Source organism: Phalacrocorax aristotelis, chromosome 2 (assembly GCF_949628215.1).
Source record: "Phalacrocorax aristotelis chromosome 2, bGulAri2.1, whole genome shotgun sequence".
NCBI lineage: Eukaryota > Metazoa > Chordata > Aves > Suliformes > Phalacrocoracidae > Phalacrocorax > Phalacrocorax aristotelis.
The window spans coordinates 136,846,715-136,868,844 of NC_134277.1; the positions used below are offsets into that span (position 1 = coordinate 136,846,715).

Consider the following 22,130-nt stretch of genomic DNA (forward strand, 5'->3'; position numbering starts at 1 on the left):
GCAAATGCCTGAAGAAATGGGGTGAAGGAAATTGCTCACAAAGTTGTTCAAATGACTTAAACTGCTGACTGAAAAATAAATAATCTGGGATATGACTATTAAAAATGAAATGTGGTTAAAAGCTGAAGTTTTTGAAGCACTGTATCCAATACTCAGTGGTAAGCCATCTTTCCTTAACCTCCTTCCCTCATTAAAGTTTTAGAAAGATTGTAGCAGGGGCAAGTAGAGGGCAAAAAGATTGCCGATGTCATGAAGAGTCTTTCTTATCTAAGTCATTATTCCTTTTCCAGCCATGTCAATAGTGGGTTGAAGTCATTATTGCCCAAAGACACTTCAGTGGTCTATGTGAAATGGTTTCCTTCTTGTTCCTGTTAGACATTTACATAACAAAAAAGTTTGCTAGGGTCGATACCACCCAGCTGATACCAGAGACTAAGCAGTGGTTGGGGTTTCATCACAGAGAGAAAATTGTAGTTAACGTGGGTTGAGTGAGTCATGTACAGTGGTAGGGAAACTTGTGCTTTTTGCTGGTGAGACTCTTGTGTGATCTGGTCTAGTCTCACTTCAGTGCAGTGTCTTTCAATACCCACTTGGGGACGAGGCTTTTTCTTCCGTGTTTAGCCAGCTAAATTTACGTGTGAGGTGCTTGTCTAGGATCTCTCATAGCCCATACAGAGACAGAAGCATTTTCAGAGGACTTCAGTTTCTCTGAGATATCCATTTTGGAGATGTTTTAGATCCCTTTGCAGAGGTTGTCCATGTAGTACTGGTCAGAAATGTTGGACTCCAGGTTGTCCCCTCCTGCAGAAATGGCTGGGTCTTGGTTTTATTCATATGCCCAGAGGGGAAATTAACATAAAAACTCCTTAGTAAAATGACATATGGGTTAAAGTTTTCCTTTACAAGATTAAGAACAGAGGTAAACAGTAGACAAAATGTTATGTATTCTGGGAAGCTTTTCCTATGAAAAAAAACAAAGGAGGAGAATGTAAAGTTTTAGTGGATGTTAACTATTCACACTGAAAATGTTAGTGATGAAACTTACTCTGAAGGCAGAAAGTGGTGTTTCCCATTACTCAGAGCACAGACTTTCCACAAATTCCTGCAGTGTAATCTTGTCTTTGATAGATCTTCTTTCTGTGGCCTCAAATTAGTTCCTGAGCTCTCTCTTTCAGTTACTAAGTCAATAAAATAGGGATAACAGGACTTTCTGTCTCCCTTGAAAAATGTTACTTAAGGATCTAGTGTTGAATTACAAGTGAACAGTGGTAGTTATGTGCTGTATGTGCTCACAGGCCTGGACTAGCACCAAGATCTCTTGAAGTTGATGGGACAGACGTAACCTAAATATGTAACTATCACATTTCTATCAGCAAACAGTTATAAGCTGTACATAAACTTGTCAGTTGCAGCTTTTGAACCCCATGCTTCATTTTTGGTTATGGCCTTAAAAAAAAAAGAAAAAAGAAAAAAAAATATTTCCCAGAGGGAAAATACAGAGCAGAAGGGTTACTCTAGGCTGTGCTCTTGGTGATATATTTGGATGTTATGGAAAATTGGAAAACAAGTTATTGCCATGTCTTATTAAAGATCCATGTGTCTGGACCAGATGTTTGCTCTACAGCCAGTTCTGCTAATGAGGAAAAGTGTAACTAACCATAACGTGATTGATTTCTGGGTGAAGGTCCATCTTTGCCTCTAACCCTAGCAGGTGTATGTATTTTTCTGTATTGTAGAGAATACACGTTTTCTGTATCACAGAGGATTTTGTATAGCCTGTCCACTACCAGGACTTATGAAAGAAAATGTATTGGCGAAGACCAACAGATTGTGACTCTTTCTTTAGGACATGCCTTACACCCTCCCTCTACCTTTTATTAGAAGTATCTAGACAAGTGGCAAGTGAATTGCTTTGATTATACTTATTTTAATGCTTTGTTGCCTTGAATTGTGAATTGTGATTGCTTAGATAAATGCATTGAAAGACTGTCTGTTCTCACTTTGGCTTCCAGAAATACCTCTTTATGTTTTTCAGTGAGGTACTGTATTGTAATTTACAACATCAGTCTCATTGTGTGAATCTCTGCAGACATCTCAGCAACCTCTTCAGGAGTAATACTGTGGGTACCGTTTCCTTCTACTTTCCAACAGTGAAAGAATAATGCTCTCACAAAGCTGTGCTAAATTAGAAGACTAGCTCTTTCTGTGGCAACTCCCTATTGTTGTGTACAATTTTAGTCAGTATGGTTAAAGAAAAGGATGAAGCATCCTAGCTTTCTGGGTGGTCTAAAAAATCTGCCGTCTCCCCTCAGGTTTTCCACAAATGTACTTGGGCTTTCCTTTAAGTCTCATGTCTGAATTTGAGAATCCCCATAAAGGAAAGAAAGATTCAAGCAATCTCTGAATGTAACCTTAAAAAGTTGGAAATAAGACTAATGAAATCTCAGTGTGGGTCCCTAAAGGATAATTTAGTGGTAGGTACTGAATACAGCATGCTGTGTGATTTGTTGATGAATCCTGTGAGTTTTACTTAGATGCAGGATCCACCACACCGAGAACAGAGCAATAATTCAAGCACTTCTTCTGGGTGACAAAATTGCTGTCTTCCTGTAGCTGAGTTAGTGCTTAAAGGTGCAACAAGCTGGCTCATATATTTTCAATAGGAATTTTTTAATAAAAGGCAATAAATTTAAAGCACCCAGCTGTTCTATAAAGGCATCATAAAAAAGGGACAGTGTATAATAAATTACCCATCATTTATTTTAAAGAAGGGGTTTCTAATGAAAGCTTAGCACTAACTGGATCTAATCACACTGGGAAAATTTGGCTATTTTTGAAGACACTTAGATCCTCGTAATAGCTATTCTACTTTAACACTTTCTAGATTTCTCTCTCATCTGCAGTATGTCTAGTACTCTTCAAAACTGCTTTTTCCCAAGACTGGAGAGTACATACCATGTTATAAACTATAACTTTATGTAGGCAAGCAGAATTTTAATCTTGTCTAACTAGTCCCACTTACAGAGCTAACTTTTCCTTTTTGCAACAGAAAACGTGTGGATGTATTAGTCGTTAGCAATGTACGTTTGCTCTCACAAAGTCTGTAATCTCTTCCTCCATATTTTCTTACATTTTCAGTTCAACAGAAAAAATTTTGATTCTTTTTTCCCTGTCAGACCCATTCTAAATTTGTCCCCATTTAACTGCATATGCTGTCTGCTTGCTTGAGGATTTAGTTTAAAGCCCTTCTGCATTCTTTGCCATCATTTGCTGTGCTTCCATCTGAAAATTTGGCCATTTCCCAAGATGTTTAAACAATTCATATTTTTCTTTTTGCCTACTTTGTTTTCTCTTTCTTTAAGTCCCCTTAAAAGCTAAAGCAAACCAAAATTAACCTGATCTTTAGATATGTTAACATCTCATAAAGGGAAAAGGCCTTGTTAAATAAATAAGTCCATGTTAGTTCTTGCAAAACTCTCTTCTGTTCCTATTTAAATTATTTAATGATGTTTAAGTCAATTCAATTATTTCTACTAAAGAATATTAAAACCCCGTATTTTAATGCAGTGTAAAGACACTGATACATATAATTTTGCATTTAATACAATCTAATATCCTTTATTTTTTCCCTCCATGCAAACAGAGGAAGCTTACAAGGACAGTGACCATACATGGAGATTGGCTGGTTTCCTCTTTAATAATTTTTAAAGGTTTCTTTAGATACTCCTGTTCCTGTGGTCTACACACTGAAAAGAAGACTTCTACCTTCAGAAACTCTCTGCAATCAATTGAGACATCAGTGCTTCTTAGCACTGATAAAATAACACCCTGTCAAATATTTGATGGTGGAGGGATGGTGAGTTGCTCGCTCAGATGACTGACCAAGTCACAGTCTCAAGATTTTGGGGTAGCGGGAAAAATATTGCTTTTGTTAACGCTTTCTCTCACCTCAAGATGCTGAGAAGCCAGGTGAGGTAAAGTCAGGCTTTTATAGGAGAGAAGCTTGCCTGAAGACACTTTTACATGTCTACCTTTTACTTGATTCATGTTTAACTCATTTGCCTTCATCTAAATAAACATTGCATATCATTGGTAGAAAATGAATTAATTTCCTTCACAGCCAATCTTCTCAGGTGATGCTTCTTTTTTTTTTTTTTTTAATTGATGCCTTCCTCTTACTGAGTTTTGAACCATGGTTCTGTGGACCCCAGTCATGCCTCAATATATATGATAGACCAATATGACTTTTTATAAATTTTTTAATAGAAAGAGTTAGGAAAGCTCATATGGTCTCAGGGACTTCCACTGGTGGTCTTAAGGGCTGCAGTGGCCACTGCTGCTGTTGTAGGGCATTTTACTTTCCCCCCTTTCTATGCAAGGATCTGCAGCTGGCCATTTGAACCTCTGACAAAGGAGCGGAGCACTGACTGTTGTATTGCTTTTACTCCTGATGACATCTTGTCATGCACACCCATTCAGTCACTCATTGTCTGTCTTCTGTGCACAGGAACACCACCTGTGTCTCCATCATTCACACTGTGTACCTTGCTAATGGCTTTTCAGTGTGCATACACAGAAGCGTGTGTGGGATGTGCCTGGTTTTGGTCTAACATTTGTATTTGTACCTATTTCAAGGTCCTTTTATGCCGCTGGAGCTGTGTAAACAGGCAGTAGTGGTGTGTACCTAAGAATTAAGTCCTATTTAAACAGGAACAGCTCGATTCTGTCACCCTGACTCAATTTCACGTAATACCTTACTGTACAAGTACTACTAGATTCAGTGGATCTGTTTATGTGACAAAGTGCTGTTTGTGTGAGAAAGGGCAGCAAAATCAGGCTGCTTGCACTTCAGCCCAATGGCAAATAGGCTATTAACTGACTCTGTTATGGAAGAAGGGCTGTCGTAAAAGAAATTTGGCACTGGGAAAGAAAGAACAGGTCAGCAGGATAGCACAACTTTAAGAACACAGGCGGTGATTATATGTCATTATTTGTCAGTATTCCTCTTCTGTAATCTACAGTGGCATTGGCAAAGTTAGCTGCAGAGCTCAGGAGTAACTCTAATGGGATGTTGGCATACCTGAATGGCTTAAGTAATGTGAACTGAGCGTGATCTACCTTTATTGGCAGCAGGCAAACAGAAGCCAATACGGTCAAAATTCCTTCTATTATATTTTCAAAGATGTTCTCTGTAGAATAAAATATTGCTTTGAAATGTATTTGTTTTGAAGCACTTATATTCACAGAGCTCATATTAGCTCCAAGAGCTCAAGAATAAAGGTTTGAGAGGAACCTCTGTGCCTAACAGACACTATACTTATGAACTACATTTCCCCAGCGTGCATAATTCTAAATACTGAATGATGGCAATTACTAAGGGCATTTGAAGAGTGGGACATTGAGGAGTGTTGTCATATTATATTAGTTATGGGTAATAGCTGCTGACTTTGGAACAATGATGTGAAAATCAGACCGCTTCAGAAGCTCAATTTGGAAGCTGGGAGAGTCATGCAAGGTGACAGATCAGTACCAATGTAGGAAATGTCTTAGAGGCAGATAACTGCTGTTTTATGCATAAGTAGTCAGGGTCCCAATATTTTTCCTATGCAAATCAATGTCAAAATTCAGTTTAACCTCATGAGGATTTTCTCCTTGCAGGAAAGGATTGTCTGTTGCTATATCACAGACAAGAGTTATAATTACATTTTAGATGGGGAAAAGTTATGAATTCCATCATTTACATAATACGTTGAAACTAGCGATCCCTAGGAAAGTTCTCAATCTCAGTTATTGTCTGTATAGAACAATTCTTGTTCAGAGAAACAAATGAGGAAGGTGCTTTCCCATGAATTTAGGAAGGCATTGTGAATTGGTATGCATGGTATGCATTTGTGCTGATCCTGCAATGTGCATTTCTCATAGACATATTCCTAACTTGCATTTGCATTTGGTGAGAGTACACTGAACATTCCAGCAGACTGCTCGCTCATCTTTGGTATTTTGCCTAAAACAGTGTGATCTCCATAGCTAATGATGCTTAAGGTTTTTTCTTGCATCTCATCCCTCATCTACATGGGGTCACCTTTGCCATTTTTGAAGAAAGACTCCCACAAAAGAAGCGTGTTCAGGAGAGATTGGCAGAGTCCTGCAGTATGTCTCAGGGAGGAAGGAAGATTCCTTCCAATCTGTGTTATAAGTAATAAAATGTGGTCAGGCAAATCATTCTTCTCTGGAAAAGTTCAAATAAACCATAAGGGAGATATTATGAGCTTATCCAGCATGTAAAAATACTCATGTTCTCATTCATTCATGAAGCAACAATAAAGAATTTATTTTGTGTCTTGCATATTTATCATTTGTGGATGTCAGAAGTATTGCTTTCTGTCATCACTTAAAAAGATTTTCTGGTGAAGCCCTCACATCTTCCAAGGAAGATGTATATTATACTGGGAAAAGAGTTCTTTTGCTATCATAATATAAGCTGCATTTTGGAATAGTATTAACTGTATTCACAAAGAACTGTCTTTAACATCTGGGTATCTAGATTAGGAGTGTTGCCATTGTATGCAGAATTTCCATATGGGAAAATTTTATAAATGTGGAATTACTTTGGACTACGTAGTAGCTTACTGAATGTAATAAAGTATATCTATCTCAAGATTTTCATAAGCTATGCCTAGTTAGCAAGAAGTATATGTTGCAGTGAGATTGGTTTAGTAGGATGTTTTGCTCAAATATAAGAATAATCAATGCTCTTGGCAAATACATAATTTCAAAGTTAGTTCCCCTGATTTGTCTCTGTTACCTCATTCCCCCTCTCCAAACAGTGAGGCTCCTATTTCTAGAACATATCTAGTATCATCACCAACATTAGTCCTTAGCTGATAAATCCAAATGTCAATGCAAATTTTTGGCCATTGAAAATGATAGAAGTGTTTTTCTATATGTGCTTTTTCAAAGTAATTTCTTTGCTCCTTTGTTGCAGTGCTACTTTTTGCTTTTGTACAACCTGGTTTTCTTTAAGCGGACTGACAAAAATAAATGTGGTGCTGTTTAGATTATTGCTCACATTATTTTAGGATTAAAAATTGGATTGTTGTGCTGTGGTGTTACTATTTACAGTGATATGCATCATAGATTATTAGGGTGAAAAGCAAAATTTTTTTTAATAATATAAAAGGAAGGAGAAGCAGAAAAGTGCACAAATTTTGCATATATGAATTCCTATTGTTGTATTTTGGATATAGTCCTGTTCTCTAAGTAGTAAGGCTCATGTTCATTGTAAGTACAGAAGAGTTGTATAGTTTTTAGTGCTTAAAGTAAGGTTTGTCTTTGTGTCTTTTGACAGTTGTGGCCCCTATTTCTTCTTAGGTATTGCTTTACATTTCAAGCAAAGCATAATATAAGTGTACCAAAAATTCAGAAACAAAAATAGAGCATAATATGCACTGAGTCTGAATCCATTATGTGATGGTAGGTTTTGCTTATGGTGAGAGAGATGGTATTATTACCTGACCTGGACTACTTTTTGTATAATTTCTGTATTAATTTTCATAAGCTTTTGCTTTCCGAGCATTCTTCTAAAAGGGATTTTAGAGACAATATAGCAGGGGGAATGTTTTCTTTTCAAAGTCAACACTCTGGTTTCATTCGCAGGAAGTTCTGCTGGTATCTCTGTCTTCCTCTCTTAATAACTTAATAACTCTGGGGAAGAAAGGTTAAATTGCAGTAAATCTCAGTGCATACTATGTATGTATATTTAATTATGCCTGTTCCCTAATAGATAGGTAAGAACTTTAACATTCCTAGGTCTGCAATCTAAAGTTATTATTTGTTGCAGATATTTTTCCTAACTAAATGCAATGGAAGTACAACAAAGCTTCCTTTCTGGAAGCAGGGTGGTGATTTTTTCTGCCATTCAAGAAACTTCAGAACAATAGGAAACTCTTGAATTTGGTGCATTTGCATGTACTTGGAAAAAGTCTACTTTTAAATAGGAGAGCACTGTATCATTTTAAAGCACTGAAGAGTAAGTAATACAAAATCAACCAAGAGGATAATCTCTGACATTTACAAACATTTATAATGGCATTAGTTCCAGGTAAGTTAGCTGAGGCAATTTGAACCTGTAGACCTGAACAAATAAATAAGCGTGGCTTGCCATCAGCTATTTCAGAAATGTACCAGTATTGCTGTGGAGCTTTGTGCATCTAAATAAGCAGGGAGATCTACCAGATTTCTCTGGGGCTTCCTTCAGTCAAGACATAGTGTGCCTTACTGGGAAGTATTTCACAAACAGGTAAAAATGCTACGTTGCAGAAATTCCTGGGCTTTCTGGAATTTCTGCTGCAGTGTTTCAGAGCTGGTCTGAAAATAATGGACTTACAAAAGACTCAGTGACAGGGCTTAAAGTTGAAATTTTGATGAGATGTCCCTGATTGGCAGGTCTGGCAATAGTTTCCCTTGCTTACCTGTGAAACCAATCCATTCTTTATGCAACTGTATGCAGCGATTAGACCATGTTGCCAGCACAGGCCTGAGCTTGCACTTGATCCCAAACTGACTTGTCCAAATTCTCTGAACCCAAGCCAGTATCGAAGCAGCTTTCTGCAAGCCCTGAGGCGTGCAGGAGAATAATAACTGAGCCTGTGCAAATTTTCAGCATAAGCAAAGTGTGTGCTTAGTATCAGGAAGGAGAGCTAAGCATAGGTGTGTCTGCTCTTGCGTAGCCTCAGTCCCCTGCCATAAGTGCCACAGTGACTTGCAGTCATCTAGTATGTCCATATGTGGATTGGAAAGACCAATATTAGGGTCAGCATGCACTTACGGGAAGTGGGTCACTGTGGCACAAGTGACCTCGGCAGTATGAGTATGCGGAGCGTGGCTTGGGGAGCGCGCTGTGCTTTAGCCCGCTCTTTGGTTCAGTGTGCACCTAGCAGGGCAGGCACGGCTGCAGGGCTTTGCTAAGCTGCCTTGCCACCGGTGTGTATTGCTATACGAAGGACAGAAGCACTGATACTCACCTCTTTGGACTGAAAAGATAATTCAGTTCCTCACCTACTCAAATGCAAACTGTCTTCAGGGGAAATCTTATTTATTAAAGGTATCATCCACATTATTCCTCAGGCAAAAATGGGAAGAGGAAGAAGAGATGTCTGAGACAGCAGTCTGAGGGCCAAAGGAATTTGGACATTATTAAGAAGACATCCCAGCAATTTCTGCTCAAAGACTCAAGCAAGAGCGTGCAGAATGGGGCTGACCAGTGGCAGAGACCCTTGGTAGGAAAATATTAATCAGGGTCCCAAGTGCCTGTATCAGCAATCCTCAAGGAAGCCTCTAGACATCCAAACTCAGCTCCAACAACTTCAAATATTTGCCCTGAGAACCATTTAAGGCAATTAAATGGATGCGGTACTCAAAACTAGGAGCTTGATTTAAAAGCAGAGATTTTATAGAAGCACAACTGAGAGTTAAATTTGGCTTGTGAAGCCTTTATTTCTGGTACTAATGTTTAAGATGGAAACAACCCAGCTTGACTTCCAATTCCCCAGAGTGAATTTGTAGGCCTGAGATTTAGAAGAAAAAAGCCCTTTTGCTGGTATATTGAGATATTTAACCTGCAAATCCATGAGAGAAGACAAAAATGCAATTTTCATAATGCTTTGATTGCATTTTTTAGGGGAAAACATATTTAAAAACTAGAAACAGCGCTAAATGCCCATTGTAAGATGCATGCTTTAATGCTGATTTCCTGCTACCATCTGTTCTGTAACAAAAACAGTCTCTTAGTTTCTGGGTCAGAAACAAGGCTCTGGTAGTAACTTTGTACTTCTTGGAGGATGTCATGTGCTTTAAACCAATTCACTCCCGTGGTGCTGTGCTGTGGGAGGTCAGCTGAAAAGTTTAAGATAACCCAGGACAATTTAAATCACACAGTTTTAGCAAGGGTCTGTTAGTTTTAAGCACTAGCACAATTTGGCCAAGGACTACGTGTAGATTGATTCTTCAAAGTTGAGTGAACATCTAAGTAAGACCCGGAGGCTTGCTGCAAATGGTTTTATGTTTATTCTTTTTCAAGACTTCCCTTATAAAAGTTTCTAACTGGGTGACACATTCTAGTTTATACCAAACTTTTGTAATGGTGAAACTTAGAGTATAAATTGATCATCCTGTCTGTAACTGCAGCTACAGCCTCATGGAATATAAATCTGTTGTCCCATTCTCTACATTATTATTCTAATGAATGCCTGCTTTGTGGTTTGGGTTTTTTTTTTTTTGTGTGTGTGTTTTTTTTTTTCCTTCTGAAGATGTGACAGAATTAATCTTCTGAGTTAACGATATATTTTCAAAATTGTTAAAAATTTGAGTTTTTAGAAGTACCCAAAGTAGTTACTTGTAGGGGAATAGACAGGGATCGGCGACCGGAAGATTACAGGATGTGATGGAAAGATAGACTCCTCCCCATAGGAGTGGCAGGAACAGGAAGCGCAAGAGCTATATAAGCGTGTGACGCAGCTAAATAAACAGACATTTTGTATCCATCACATTGATGTCTGTGCATCACTGTCCCCAGGGTGGGTAGAGCCCTGTGTCCCGGAGATATGCGGCCCAAGATAAGTTCTCCCGTAGAAGCGTACGGCTACAGTTACTGTTCATTGATAAAAACTGAGAGGGCAAATTATTGGTATGCTTTAGTGTGTAATCAAATGCTTTTGTATGTATGGGGTTTTGTAGGAGCTGAAAGATTTGGTTTCTGTTACCAACTTTCTGAAATTACTCTTCTGCTCTCTATTTTGTCTTCTTTGCATTCCTTTTCCAAAAGAAGTTCATAGATAGTTCACAAAAAAAGAAAAAAGGTATTAGCAGGTAAACATTTCCATCTGCTAGAATACCCTGTTTTAGCACCTGTAATTAGGGTTGCTTAGAAGAAACCCAGGAGACCAATATTTACAAATATCACCATTTTGGAAATAAACATTGATTATTCCAAGTAAGTCTGGAAATGTCTTGAAACCGATAAAAGAAAAGCCACCAGCACTCAGTGAAGACCTAGTCTTCCTAATTTGAGCGTCTTCCTCTCTCCGCTGGCAGCGTAGGGAATGTAGCATGTCCAGCATGTGCTGGATTTCAGTTAAACTGGGACTCTTCAGCTGGAAATCTAGGAAACCCATAGGACACGCAGGGGGGTCCTAGTCACCAGTGTGGTGTTGGCATTGCCACCTACCTCTTACACAGAGTCAAAGAGCACCCTGGGAGGAAACTAACATTACAGCCCCTGCTCTTGGGGTGTGGCACATGCTTGGCGTGGCTGGATCGCCAGGTAGGCATAGATTTGACTCCTAGTGAATGGACTTCACCAACCCCCGTTCCCTCCTTCTCTGGGATGAGTGGGCGTTTAGGAAACCTTGCTGCCTGGCACAGGGGTCACCCTTCCTGGGACAGTGCCCTGACGCAGGGCAGCGGGCCTGTCTTATCTCCCATGCCCATGGCAGTAAATCACTCGTAACCTTTTCAGGGACTGAAGTGGAGTCTTGTCTGCCTTGTCCTCTCCTGCCCTGGACCTTCACTTTCAGGTTCAGTGGTGCATCCCCAGTGTTGATAAATGTACTTAGTCACTTAATCATAGACTATGCTAGAAAGTAACTGCCTGGATTGCTGTCTTGGGCATTCAGGGGGTTTTCTGGAGCTTTCCAAATATTTTCCTGCCCTCTTTCTCCTCCTGTTAGCCTGGAAATGCTAATAATTAAAATCCCCTCTTTATTCAGAGAAACACTGGCAGTGGCCCAGCAAGGGTGCACATATCACAAACACTTGTAATTTTACCTTGCCTATAACGGAAGCTGAGGGCAGAATCCAAATGGAAAGATTAGAGTTAATCCTTGGAAGTAAGATGAAGTTCACAAATTGTTTGTTTGACAACTTAGTTTATTTGTCTAGTTGCTGCCATCTATATAGTCTGCCTATCCCTTCTTGATAAAGAGATCATTTATCGTTCAGAAACATGGGTCAATTTTTTTCTGAGCTGGTGCACACAACTAATGCATGTCATTAATGGGATCCAGAGGGAGCAGTTCGAAAGATGAGAGGATAATCTACTCACCATGTGCATTCAGTCCTCAGCCTCCTTGCTGAGATTGTCCTGCTGGTTTGGTTTCTGTTCTCTGACATAAACCTGCCCTACCTGTAATAACCAGGAACGTAGCGAGCCTACTAGTTTAATTCAGGGATAGGATGGGACAGATTCTATTTGCAATCTTTGGAATTCCAAAAGTTCGGGGTAGGTGGGGAACCAATTTCAAGATGTGCAGTGCTGCAGGGGTGTTGCACAGTGCTGTAGGTCCCGAAGTGCCTTGGCCTTCGCAAGAGCCTGCTCCTTGCAGCTCTGTACCCTCCCCCTGGAGCCACTGAGGCACTAGCTGGAGCCTCTCTGCCAGCATTTTTCCATTATTGTTTTCATGCTGTTATGCTTGTATCAGTCACATAGACTTGCACCTGCAAATCTTGATAATGTTGTTACAGTGGGCTTTCACAGAAGTAGCTACCACTGGTTTAAGAACAACCCCTCTTTCACCTCTTTTTTTCCCTCCTGTTTTGTAGATTTTAATTTATATTACAGAAACCAAACACTCTGCACAACAAAGTAGATAATAGTCATGGAAATGCTTAATAAATGTTATCCAATAATATATGTGGACAAAAGCTTAACAATCAGTCAATATACAGTGCGTGCATCTGACCGGTGTACTCTGGTCGCTGCTAACACCATCATAAGCAGGAAGAATCCATAGGGAATTTGAGTGGGTCTCAGTGAAATATTTAGGATGAAGGGAAAAGTCGTCCTCCTCTTCATGGACCACCTACCTCCATCACCACTGGAGACCCTGTCCAGAGGATGGTGCTCACCTGGGACCCCATGGCTGCCCTTACTGGCTGGCCTCTGGGGAGTTTTTCTTCCTCCTCTCCACATTTTCCTCTCTCCTGTCCTCTTTGCTCTGTCCTTCTCCTCTGCTTTTGTTTTCATTTTTTAACCCAGATTACTTTGTCTGTTAAAGTCAATGTGTGTCATCAGCAGTGGATCCTGCTAATAAGTCTTTGTGCATGTTACCCTGCCTCAGCATCCTTTGTGCAGCGGAGGAATTGAGGATCAAGGCTAAAGTAGGAAGCTGTAAGAAAGTGAAAGGTTGTGATACAGACAGGTAAAAGCTGAAGAGGAAAGAGGGGTCGAGCAGCAGGACCTTCAGACAGACGTAGTGCTGGTATGGATATGCTGGCTTGGTTGTGCTGATTTCTGCTATCAAAGTGCTCTTGCTGAGGGTATTGTAACAGGAAAATTATGGGATGCTTTCATCTCTCTCTGCAAAAGTGCAATTTTTCTGGAATAAATACATCTGTGGAAGGACTTCACTGGCACTGATATGTCAGTCACAAGGACTCTCAGTGCCAGCAAAAGTCTGTAGGACACCAGAGCGTGTTTGTGAATGTTGAAGAAAGTGGGATGCGCACAGAGGCACAGGCCTACATCCCCAGCTGGGCCCAGTACGTTTCCTCTGACAAAACGGGACACAGAATGTGTCAAAGTTCTTTCGCAGGCCATGAACGACTCCAGTCTTCCAGCAGTTAGCTTATTAAACGTCTGTTAAACTGTTTCTCCTTCTTCCTGTAACAGAGGGTGCCGGTCACTGTGTAATCCCCGATACAGAGCGGCAAGCATCCCAAGCAGTCAGCAGTCTTGAAGATGTGTAGCCCAAAGACTGGCTCCTGTGCAGGCGCTGCAGGGCTGAGGTCCCCAGCGTGGGGTGGGCTGGGCAGCACAGCACACCAGCGGTCCCTGCCTCTGCCTGTCACCCCCAGAAGAGCTTCTAGCACCTGTCAGAAGCCCGCCTGCAGATCTCTAGGGCCAGGACACTCTGTAAAGTGACCTATTTTCACATTTGCTACTCCTTTTGCTTACAAAAGCAGATTTAGCTCAGTCCTTATTTGGTTTTCATTCTATTGTGTATACACTAATTGTATAATCCATGGAAAAATATAACTAGCTGACATTCACAGAGAGATACAATATCAAATATAGTGTCATTTTTTTCTATTCATAAGTAATTGATAGAAAACAGCAGGTGTTATATTTTGTCTTGGAGCAGATAACATTCAAGGAAGAAGAAAAGAAAACCTCTCCTTTTTCCATGGTAAGAGACTGATAAATTATTCCATGCTAGATAAGGATAGAACTCACACAGGTAACAAAGCTTTGGCAAAAAAGCACATAATAGTAACAGCCATAGTAATAATAGTAATAATAAAAGGTGTATACATGTTTATGCTGCTAAAAACTTATTTAGATGCAGAGCTCCAAAGCTTTCCATATTATTGAATCTGGAAGAAAAGCTTTTTATTGCTCTTAAATAATAATAATTAAAAAACCCAAAACAAAACAAAAAACCCAAGCCATTTTGTACCAATGGGAACAAAATCAGAGTTTCCACCCCATTTTTTCAGTCACACTGAACTCTCCTTATTCTGATGCTCCTCAATCTGTTCTTGGTGACCTGCTGGGTGGTTTGGCTGAGGTCTGCTCTGTGGGAAGCTGTATGCCAAGTCTGGGTCTGCCGTGCCAACCACGCAATCTGCTGACCTGTGCCTGGGACCTGCAGTGCTGCTGTGGCTGCTCTGATGGGCCGGTTAAGAGTAATCCATGCAGAGCAGTTCACCAGTGAAATCCACACCTAGGTCCTGGCCAAGACAAAATTTACCAGTGGTCTGGGTGTTGGCTAGAGTCTGTCATTGGAATAATTCTGCTGAGAACAGGGCAAAAACAGTCACTGATTATTATGGGCTAGACCATGGGCGCTGTGCACAGACTCATACTATTAAAAATTTTAGTCTTGTTCATTTCATCCAATTCATCAATATAAAAAAAGTGAAGAAAAGTTTAAAAGTTGGTTTTAATGAAATACAAGAGAATTAACTCACAAAATACGTCCACATGCTTATATTTCGTGCAGTCCCTTGCTGATTACATCTTTTATTGATACCCATCTGAGTTGGTGATGAATCTCTTCTATGTATTCTTCACTCCTCCAGTGTAATTGAGCCTTACCTATCTGAGGTATATTTAGATAATTGGCTGACTGTGGTGCTGTGCAATTGATTTTAAATTGATGCTGAATAGTGGAATAGTTGCTTGTGGTACAAAATAATAAATGAAAGCAGCTCTGAGGTCTGTCCAAGAGCAGTTTAGAGATCAAGGTTAAATCAGACCTTGTGAAACTGGGCACAAATCTGCGCAAGTTGATGGAATCACTTATGCCAGGGCTGAGTGTGGCATAGTGAGCTATGAGCTGGGTTTGCAAAGCTTTCTGGGCACACAAAATACCATTTGAACTGAGTGCTTCTTGTTGATCTTCGTCTAACATAGGGAAAACTTCAGATATTTTGAAATTCACTAGAAAATTATGATAACAAAAATGGAAACCTACTATCTTGGAGCAGAAACTATTCAGGTATTTAGGACACTAAATGTATATCACGGTAAATAAAGGTCTGAATCTCTGCTTTCTCTGGCTTGGAACAAGGACTTAAACATAGTTGTCCCTCTTTTCAGAGGCCAACACATCATAATTTGCCATTTGGCTCTCCTGTCAGGTCATTCTTCACCTGTCCTCTGAAATGGCAACCAGATCTAAGGCATGTTTCCAGCACAAAAGTTACAAATTCCTCATACTGGAACGGTTTGCATGAAATGAACTTTTGTCAGAATTTAAGTTAAGCTTAACATTTTTTCACCTAGCTCCTTAGAACATCCTTTCACCTGAGAATATGGCCTGGCCTGATCTTCAGTTAGGTCTCTGATCTGTGTCTTCAAATCAACTGAATTTTGTGTTAGCACCTAAGAACTCTTTGGAGGTGAAAAAGAGTTATAACTTGTGATTTTAAAAGTTGGAAGTTTTAGTATGGATGTCAACATAGAAGTTTAGACTTGCTGATATGATGGGTAGGAGCTCGCTGCAGCTTCACCAGCTGTGTAAAAAACCCCTTTCCATTGTATTTACCCTGGGAAAATGGTGCCTCTCTGCCAACATCTGTTTGTCAAAGGTGGACTTATTTTGAGCTTAGCTTATTAGCAAAAAACTCAGGATCTACTGTCTTTCATGTGCCGATGGTTTGTAAATAGGCTCAGAGCTGAATCAGAGATTTTGTGTCCTGTTGCCATTCAATAAAAGTAAAAGAAAGGGCTGAAGGTCTGAATTGCTTGGCAGGCAGCAAGGAAGAAATCCTGAGCTTGCCTCTCTGCCATTCAGTTTAAAAATGTTGAATGCATCTGATGAAATTGAACATTACTCCTACCCATTTTAATTCTTTATAAAACTTTTGCAGACTGAGTTTCCACAACAGAATGTGAAGGTTTCTCTGCTTCTCTGGACATGTCCTGGAAGATGGCTAGTGCTCCCTGTTACCTTTGGAATAATTGAGCTGCAGCTCAGACAACAGGACTCTCAGTTTTGCCAGTTGTATTAATTTGAACTTGTTGAGTAGGTGAGAAGAGAAATGAAAATAACTGAGCCAGAGTTACATTTTTTGTGGCAAAATTTGACATAAGGAAAATATAAGGAAAATGTCCTTACACTGGTTGTAGCTGAAGGGGAAGGTATATTTTACAGATGCAAAGGAATTTTTGCTGAAACCATTCTTGTCCATTTTTCTTGAAGTGAAAGGATGGAGTCAAGTTCTGAAGCAATTTATTTTAAAGCCAAAAACTTACCGTCAGGCTGCAAGGAATAAAAAATAGTAGAAGTATGTCTGTGGACTAAATTGTACACTTGGAAGGTTTTGTCAGTTATTTCCCTTCATATGGTTTTCTATTTACTTGAGATACTATATAGACAAGAATATTTTGATTCTTGACACAACAGTAGTACAGATGTTTAATATCATACTTCAGAAATTTTTAAATAGCAAAATTTTTAGTAATGTTTTGCAGATCCTAATGATACTTTTGAATTCTTACAGTCTTCCTCTGTTGAATGGTTTCATAGTTGGTTTTTTTCCATGTGATCTGTGGGCTGATCATTATAAAATGGGGATGCTGTAGTAAAACACTTATATTGGCTTCCACATTTTTTCAGTGATGAAGGCATGCTTTGTTGTTTTTAGAGTAGCTTTCATCTGTCTGTCCTCTCTTCTATCCAGTTACATACTAAATAATCTATGTAATTTCTGATTACTTTTCTAATAGAAAAAGTGTTTGGGGTTTAAAGTACTAAACTGATTAACAGTAGGTCTAGTGTTAGTGCTCAGCTTTGCCACAAACTTCTTGAGTGGTACTTGGCAACTTGCTTTATCTCTCTGAGCCTCCTTCCCTGTCTGTTAAAGGATGGAAGAGTGTTGATGGTTCATCCTTTGTCCCATTCTTCTGCTAGAATAAACTTATTCTGGAGAGTGGTTAAAGAAAACTTAAATACCACTGTATCAATAGCTTAAGTACATGTTTACAGCTTTGCTTAAATAAGCATAAATATATGCCATTAAATCCTTTCCTGAACTAGGATCGTGAACTGAAAGTTCAAGGTAAGAAGCACCCTCGAGAGTGTGCCTGTGTTTGTACGTTATGTTGGGGCACCTGCCAGGGTGGAGAGCTTGGAAGGCTTAAGGGGTACAAATGACTGTAAAGGGTGTTGCTATTTGAACTGTTCCCTTGCACACTGGACCTGCATCAGTTCTGCTACCAGAGCATGTCCGGAAGATGGGATGAGGTTGCTACTTCTCACATTAAAGGATTAATTTATGGTCTATTTCTTTGATTTCAGCATGATTGTACCTAGGCTGCATGTGAAACTGCCCTGCGATCCTATTAAAATGGGAACGACTTTGTCTCACTGTCCTGCAACGGAAGAGTCAGCAGCTACTGTCAGGCTGTCTGAGAAACTGTGACAGTGAGTTCTTGGCTGTTTCCATCTTGCTAAGCTAATGGTAAACTGAACAGCCCAGTTAAGTCACGTCTGGTCCAGTCTCTGTCAGTGAGTGCTGACCATGAATGCTGTGAGAAGTGCTGTTATTTAACTAAAAGTCTCATATGATTATGAGATATGACCATTTCATATGGTAGAAAAAGCTGTGCTGAAAAGAGGTTTGAGATACAAAATAAGCATATTTTGATTCTGTATTTGGTTATGAGTATGATTACTTCCTTATTGCAAAACATGGTATAAATAAGAGCCCTAGATGCAGCCCTGGCAAGCATTATTGGCAATCAGTATGAAAGCAGGATACTTGGTCTTTTGCAGAATTGGGCTGTTTATGATTGAAGTTGGTGGAAGGGTGGTTAGGCTGTAATTTTACTGAATTAATCCCATGCTTGGAGATTAATTTGGAACTTTTTTTTTTTTCCTGGGGGGAAGATTATCTGTTTGTTTGGCTTAGCATTCAGTGGCATTTACACTAGGACTGAATGGCTCATATAATTTCATTTTTAAGTCTGAAACTAATTTTGCATTTTGAATCCCCTTTTCTCCCCCCACTACTCAGAAGGAGCTGGAGATTATTTTAGCTGTCTCATCACCTATGAGCAGTTGCATTATGTTTAGTTTTAATCAAGTTGTATATAATAAACAAAATGCTTGTTCCTAGGCATTCCTCCTGAATGTTGAGGAGCTAGCATTCATATAATTTTATAAGAAATACATTGATAAACTGAATGAATTGATAAACATGTATTTTTCCTTAATACATGATTAGCCGGAGACATATGAGGATAGTAAAGATTAGAATGATACAAAGAACAACAGACTTAAAAACAAGAATCAGCTAATATATTAGTTATACAGGGAAGGGACTGTAACAAACTGACTATTCCTTCTAAAAAATCTTATTAGTATTTGTATTTTAAAAAATCTGAGTTATAGTTGCTGTGGTTGCATGCTTCAGGGACTGTGTATGTTGAATCTGATTTGGATCACCTCTGTGGGTGCAGGTAGGCATCCTTCTGGAAGACAATGCGCAAGCCTACTTTATCTACCCTATTGAGAATCACCCCCTCATCCCACCCCAAAATGGTTATAAATGTACTGAGACTTCCCTTTGTTTCCTTTTAGTTGCATCATCATTTTTCACCTGTATTCATTGGTGTTTCTTTTCCAGTGCAAACTGTGCATGACTGATCCTTTCATGTTACTGGAAATTAAAGCATGATCTTTAATTGCACTTCTATTTGTAGATCAAGCTGTTCTCTCCTTATGTCCCATGAGACCAAGTTGCGGCATCAACTGCGAAGCCACTTCCCATCAGCCATTTAAAACAAGGCAGAGAGATTACTATGTGCATATCCATAAATAATAATAATAAAAAGAGCTCCTCTCAGAGCTGGAATTAATTTCTTCATGTTTTTTCCCCAGTCTCATGGATCAGATGGAAAGTGCTTTCTTCTAGGTGAATGGGTATGTTGTCCCTTTAGATGACTTGATTCAGATCTGAGTACAGATGAAAACATGCTTGACATTTATTTCCAAGAATGTATTGAGAGAGAGGGCAACTCTATTCAGCAGCTGAGCTTTGTGTTCATGCTGAGGGGCAACAACATGCTGAAGTACCACAGAATCCTTTCTTACAGGTCCTAAGTAAACTCCACGGGGATTTCACTGACATAGTGTATCAGGCTTCAGCAAGGTAAATTTTGTTAAGGACTTACGCTTGTTCAGTAATGGGTGTCAGTGAGTGGACTAATATATTTATTGTGATGGTGAAAATGGAAGATTTTAGCACGTGTCATGGAGTTACTGTGCTCAGAAGCCCATAGAGCAATACTGGTTCTTTTTTGTATCTATCATACCAAATCATCTTTAGAATAGAAAAATTCAGAGTTAGTTTTATTGCACAGAGATAACTTCAGTGGACCATCAGAAGCTCAAATCTACCTCTAGCAAATTTTGTTATTGTTCCTAGTGGACAAAGGATCAAATATTTCTGGTATGGATTCTCTTCTGCTATGGGGAAAGGGAAAAAAGGAGTATTGCTCAGCTGCCGTTATTGTTGGTGGCACAATATGAAAGTTAAAGATGAGAGTTTTACCAGTTTGCAATAGCTTCCATGCCAGCTGGAGACTGCCAGAAAGCATTGTGCTCCTGTCAGTTCCCATCGCTGTTTCTAGAGCTTTTTGTAAAGGTGATGCTGAGGGTCTGTTGCTGCTGAGAGCTCCCTGTGCCTGGGGAATTACCAGCAGGGGAATGTAGAGCTCATTTCTGGTCTTCCTGCACACCATGAATAGCACTTAGGAAGCAGAGCATTTGGCCTTACGTGATGTAGTTGTATTAAGCTGCTCCTTGCCCTCAGTTACTGCCAAAATATATATATCAAAGTTAAGTTCTTCGTCATTCTGATGTCTGCATGTAAATACCCTGCAAAAGTCATTGCACCATTGACTTTCAGTGTAAAGTGTGAGTCAGAAGCCTCCCGAGTGACTGTCTCTGCTTTTGCTGCTAATGATTTTAGTGTAATAACCTCACTTGGAGATGGCAGATGTACAGAAAGACTGAGTCTGTTTCCCAAACAATGTACAGGCTAAACCCTGTGGGCTGCTGGAAGGAAAGGACTTCCAGTAGCAGTTCCTCGGTTCGGCCTTGATTCTGTGGGGAGGTCAAGGCCTTTGCTTTCCAGTGCATGTATGAGCAGGCTATGGACCCTTGCTTACCTGCTGCTTTAATCTCAGGGGCCCAGGATGAATGAAGGTGCTGAGGTAGTTGCAGACAGATGGTATTTTTACAAACTTAAAGTGATTTCATCCAGGTGGGAGCAGGCAGGCTCTTGCTGATGATCGATCCAGCTTTGCTGAAGGCTTCAGCCTGCTCACCATTGAGCACTGTATTCACTGACTGCTGAATGAGCCCCTAGTTAATTTTACTATTTGTACTGCTTTTTGGGAGACGTCAAGCAGTGCAGAATCATACAGACACATTCTGATGACTCTGTGCCCATGCCTCAGCTATCCCAGACTCAAGCATCGAGCTGTCCACAGGGGCAGCTCTGTCATTGCTGGAGGTCAAAAGGGACTGCCCTGTCAAAAAAACTTCATCGAAACAGATCAAAAAGTACAAGTGTTTGCATAATGCCTGGTTATAACATATGACTGAAAACTTTAGCATTCAAAATTTTTGAAGGGATAGAAAGGGACACGTGTTTTCTGCTTCTACTTCATAAGCTTATCTGAGCATATAAGCACTGTGAACAGATTGACCATGTCATGGAGGTTCCTCCATATGGAAAAATTTTTTGTTTGTCGTGGTTTGGTAAACTGTCTCCTGTAGTTCAGGGTTTGTCCCTATGCAGTTCTCCTCTATTATATCCCCCGAGCCTGAACAGTACTCCAGAAAATAAGTTTTTATGTGGGGAAAATGTATTTCCAATCCTTTAGTTGCAGAGGCAACTTTTAAAGTACAAACTAGTAAAGTCTGTGAATTTCCAGGCATTCTGGCTATGTCTAAAATGATATAACCAAGCTGGCTTTCAACCATGTAGCTTGCTTATAACAAGGACACTGTGCTGAATTAAAGTAGCCAATTAGCTGTGATGAAAAGCTGATATGTGGGGCTGGGTCAAGGCAGCTACCTTGCTTCTGGAATAGCTTGTTCCAAGGAGCCTCCATGATCTCTCTGCAGCACTGCACCATGCTGAGCAGGCACATCTCCAGCAATGAAAGGTTGTACAGCTGTAAGCTGCCATTAGTAATCTTCCTGAGGTGCTGCCTGAGGCTTCATCCTGGCTCCTTTTCAGGCTATGACCCTGGAGCGCACAAGGCTGCTTCCTCATTGCATCCTGTTGCTCTGATTTCCTCAGAAAGGAAAGTGAAGGAAGTTCCAGCAGGATCCCAGCTAGGCAATCAAAATCCTGGAGCATGCTCTATTTTTTCTTGGTAATTAGGTACAGCCTTAGGCAGTAAGGGTGGGATTTATCTCATTTGACTGAAAGTGTTGGGAAGTTAGCTATCAGTTCTGGACTGGTTGTGTAGGTTGCCTCAAAAGGAGAGAGGGAGGTACTTCTAGTGGATGCTTTATCTTGTCCTGTAATAGAAGAGATGAATCACACTCTGGAGGTGTCTGTCTTTCTCCACTGACTGCACAGAAGAAGTCTTCGTGATTATGTTGAAC

At 40.0% G+C, this 22,130-nt stretch overlaps 1 long non-coding RNA gene across 2 annotated transcripts in view; it reads left to right on the forward strand.

Annotated features, from left to right (window-relative positions):
• The window catches only part of LOC142053528 (uncharacterized), a 59,951-nt gene that overhangs the window by 11,029 nt on the left and 26,792 nt on the right, over window positions 1-22,130 (forward strand). The gene's annotated exons all lie outside the window — the stretch shown is intronic.